This window comes from Ictidomys tridecemlineatus, chromosome 7 (genome assembly GCF_052094955.1).
Source record: "Ictidomys tridecemlineatus isolate mIctTri1 chromosome 7, mIctTri1.hap1, whole genome shotgun sequence".
Lineage (NCBI taxonomy): Eukaryota > Metazoa > Chordata > Mammalia > Rodentia > Sciuridae > Ictidomys > Ictidomys tridecemlineatus.
In genome coordinates, this window is record NC_135483.1 from 132699422 (window position 1) to 132704640 (window position 5219).

Genomic DNA, 5219 nt, shown 5'->3' on the forward strand with positions numbered 1-5219 from the left:
GCAAAAGAATTATACATCTGCCAAGTTATCCATTCACCTAAATCCTTCTTATGACCGTTCCCCAAAACCTTGAATAAGTTGGCCCTCAATTTTGTAAGAAATGAGAAAAGAAAGATTTGGGGCCAGCTCTGTAATCTTTTTCCTTGTACCTGCCTTGCCTGTAGCTTGGATGATATAAAATAAATTATCCATCTCTTCCTTAAAAAAAAAAAAAAAAAAAAAAAAAACAAAAAAACCCTGAGTCTCTCCATGACAGCATGAAGCAGATCCATGCTGCTCTGCCAATCCACATTGAATAGTGACATGAAAACCTACTTTTATTGTATTAAGACACTGAGAATATGGGAGGAAGGTTCTCACAAGAAGTTTACACATCTTGCCCAAGTGATATTAAGTGTTTTTAAATGATTATTTTAAATTATTTTTAGGTTGATATCTATACAGTTGTGAATATTTCAAATATTGGATTTTATTTTAACCAATTATTTACATTAAATCCATATTTTCAAATAATCCACTTTATGGTATATTACTAGTTATATATTTTGTATAACTTTATTTTCATTATTTGGTTATTTATGACTTCCTTCCTATTGGGTTAATTTCTGTATATTGGAGTTCTATATAAGATATCATAGGAACAGCGGGCTCATTTTCCTAAAATCTGAATTAATCAAATCTAGGATTCTGCTTTTATATGTGTGGGGCATAGTACCATTCCACATGTAATTGCGTAATCTATTTATATGGAATCATAATTTTAAAAATACATAATACATTCCACTCATTTCTGTGGAATATATTTTTACCTAGAAAAGGAATGCTAAAATGGGAGAAAGAGTGGTTGTTAATCTAAGACACTATTGTTAAGTAGCCTGTGGGCATACAAAAATTATTTTTAATAACAGATGTTCATTGAATTCACAATTTGGAATGGAACTCATTGCCCATTCTAATGCCTTATCTAGTACAACCTCTTCATTATTCAAATAAGGAAACTGAGCCTTAGAGCAGTGAATTAATTTTCCCAAGTACCCAAAAGTAGAAAATCGAGAGCCAGGCCTATGAGCCAGATCTCCTCATGCCTAACCCACTGCTTTTCCACTACAAGACATATTTCAATCCACTATATATTATATTTCAGAAAACTTAGAAATTTTGAATTTGGTGAGTTAATTTCTATTAAAAGATAATATTTTAATTTTCTTCTCAAATTAATTCACTTATTTAATGAAAATCCAATAAAAATCCCAAAGGGACAGTTTTAGAATGTGACAAATTGGATTAGAAAGATTAAATACACATTAATCATTGGGAAAATGGTGAAAAAAAAACTAATGGTAATGTATTTGCTATATAAGATTTTGAACCTGACCACAAAATTGCATATTTAAAACAATTTGGTAGTAATACTAGAACAAACATCAGGTCGATGAGATAGAATAAAGTTTTCTAGAAGTAAAACCTGTGAAAGAGCTTCTATTAGGAGAAGTTATAAAAACAAGATGAAGTAAACAGTCTAAAAATCACTTTTCATTAAAAACCCTGTCTCAAATATGGCTGTTCCTTTTCTAGGAGGACTGCATAGAGGAAGGAGGGAATGTCCGTTAGCAAAGCTCACATGCAACATGCAAAGCCTCTTTGTTAATAACTAGTGTGGATTACATTGTTTGGTTGTGTTGGGGACTGGAGAAAACTTTAGTTTTACTGTACTGAAAAATGGAGAATTATGATAAAATGTCACCTCGACCCATCTATTTCAAAGATCAACTTTAGAAGGTCAGAATACCTTCCCCTGCCCCATCTCTGAAAATTTACTAAGGAATAAAGCAACAATAAAGCCTGTTTACTAGTCTCTCTGTAGGTATCCTGAGTATGCTGTCCCATAGAAACTTCAACTGCTCAAAAACGGGGTTCATCCCTGATTCTGCATGCCCTGAGATGAACATACTAAGTTTCTAAGGAAGTGCAGAAATCAAGTAGAACAGGTTTTACAACGTAGACATGAATAATCTATTTATAAAAATAACGTAATAAGCAAACAAGTTGGAGATTATTTAACAACAATGAAGGTTGATACACTAAATAAAGACTTAATGTGCAGTAAAAATCATATGAAAACAACATAAACAAATAGGTGTGTGAAGAAAGGATTTGAACAAGAATTCACAAATAATTTTAGGTGTTCTAATATGTCATATTAGAGAATATAAATACTTACAAATTTATAAGAAAAAAATTGAAACATGAGCTGCATTTTTAAAATGTTGAAACATTTGACCCACTAATCCCCTTTGTAAAATCTATCATATACTGAAATTTAAAAAAAGAAAAATATATATACATACATCACTATTAGTAATAGAAGTGACATTTTAAGGTGATTTATATTAAAATCAACCTAAATTAAGCAGTGTAGGAGAAAAGTTAGAATGAATTCTTACATAACTCTTAAGAGGAGGATTGGAATTTTTAATAATCTAATTTGATAAATAATATAAAATAAATGAAATATTTAGAGTTTTTATGATTTGTAGGTGCCCCTCAAATTTCATGTTTTAAAAACTTCCTCACCAATAAGGGCAGTGCTGGGGCAGAGGGACCTTGTAGAGATAATTTGGTGACAAAAGCAAAAGCTCTGCTCTCATGAATTAATGCATATATCATAGAAGTGACTTACTTATAAAAGGATCAGTTAGACCTCCTCTTGCATGCTCACCCCTCCCCATACTGTTCTCTTGCTTTCTGCCCTGGAATAACACAGCAAGAAGATGCTTTCCAGATTCCACTACCTGGACCTGAATTACCTAATTCCAGAATAATGAGTCAATGAATTTCTGTTTGCTATAAATTATCCAGTTTTAAGTATTCTGTTATAGCAGCACAAAATAGACAAACACAGTACCATAGGAAAATTATATATAAATAATCACAATTCTGTAAAACATATATGCATTAAAATGAGTAGAATATCTGCTAAATATAAAATGGTTAGTTGTACTGAATTATGAATGGGTGGTAATTTCTTTCTTATGCTTTTCCAAATTTCCCAACAATTAGCAAATGTATTCCTTCAACAATCAGCAAAATTTAATGTGTGCCTCCCATCCCCCCAAAAAGCCACTATACCAAATATACTGGTCATTCTTTTATTAAAGAATTACTAAAAAGATACCACAAAATCTTAGATCTGATTGTCTATTTTCATGTTCTTAAGTTGTTTTCTTTAGTTGAAACCAATTGTCCCTTCTATAATTAAAATATTTTCTCCTGCTGGGCATGGTGAGGAATGCTTGTAATCCCAGCTGCTTTGAAGGCTGAGGCAGGAAGATCATGCGTTTAAACCAGCCTCAGCAAAAGCAAGACACTAAGCAACTCAGTGAGACTCTGTCTCTAAATAAAATACAAAATAGGATGGGGATGTGGCTCAGTGGTCGAGTGCCCCTGAGTTCAATCCCCAGTACATATATATATATATATATATATATTTTTTTTTTTCTCTCCTTTTGTTAGTTGAACATCCATTAAAATACCAATTACCTGAAATGTAAAATTTGTATATTTTCTTTTGTATGTCAAACTATATGTCTTAGTATACACAGCATTTTAATGCCCTGTGCCAAGTATTATTTAAATCCCGTTCTAGTCAAACACAGGGTCTGAAATATGAGTTTATCTAATTCCTATTAATTACTTTGACTGTTATTGTATTGTTTCAAAGGAATTAAGACAATTATATTCACATACAATACTTAATGTTCTTTTGGGTTAGAAATATTTTTGGGTTAGTTTCCTTGGTTAGAAAATTTATGTACAAAACACCTAAACTGCATTGGTAATCTTCCAAGGAAATTTTCTTATAGTACAGAACCACAAGGTGGGAGGGAAGAGATGGTATAAAAATTTTAAACCTTTATTTATAAGGTTTAATAATCAATATAACTTTAGTATTATTTCTAAAACTCCTTGCAAGACATTTGAATTTATAAGAATTCCAAGGTTTAAAATAATTCACATTTTAAGGACAGTAATCTTTTTATAAGATGCAAAGTGATTAATATATTTTCATAAATTGAAAAATTTAAACTGCGTATCATGGAAAAATAATATGGTGAGATGTTATCTGTACTTTGATGAAATGAAATGGTTTTTCTCTTCCTGGGTTCAATGGAATAATTTTTTTTTTAATTGTGAGACTTCATAGAGCTTTTCATAAGCAAATGTACATTCTAAATCTTTCTCAAACTCTAATTTTAAAGAATCACCTCAACATAGTGTCCCTCAAAAACAACCCTTTTTATTATTGTTTTTAATATAAGACTTTTTTTTTGCTAAATTTATACATTTTCCCTATAGTATGAGTGCAAGTGATCTAAACTAGTGTCTCCCATCAGCTATACACTCCGGTTGTGGGTTCTTGAAAGGATAAATGGGAACATGATGAATAGTAAAACAGATGCCTAACTTGACTCCTGGAGATAAGACCTTCAGAATATAACCATAACCACACTGCCAAGGGTCATAGATAACTGGGTGATCACTTAGGGTGAAAAGAGCTTTAGAGAACCAGGGTGTCCGCTCAGCACATGTCACCCTTCCTTTCCTGCTGTAGTGTTTAGCATGATGCCAACTCGGTCATTGTTTCTCTTTCTGCATCCATGGTGTCACTTGTAGGCTGACCCTCATTATTCTCCTCTCTATTGAGGCATTTTCTTAACCCTGCATCCTGCAAACCCATAGTTTCTGCTTACTGCTTCCTTTCTGTGTATCTCTCAGCAACTTTACCCCTTCCTATTGTCTTCAAGCCTTTCTTTGAATTTCCCATTCAAATCTCACAAAAGAGAAGATTGGGTCTGCCAGGCTCATCCATTTTTAGGCAGTCCAGTGGGTAAAGTGCTCTCTCCAGGACAATGTACACTCTGCTGGCCAGACTCTGTGGGTGCCTTTGTATCCAGCACACACTCTGGGACCAATTGTACATAGTAAGAGTGGTGACATCACCTGTGAAAGGAACCCCTCAGAGCGAGTGAAGTAGTGATGGATACCTTGGACGGAGGAATCACCAAGGAAAACTACAAAAATGGTAGATAGAATGTCCCCTTTTAATATGGCTTATGCCTTCTTTTGTGTAGCATTGAATACGCCCTTAATTTTTATATTTTTCATGTGTATATTTTAAGAAGAATTTGTGAATGCACAGAGTCTTGATAAATGGCTAT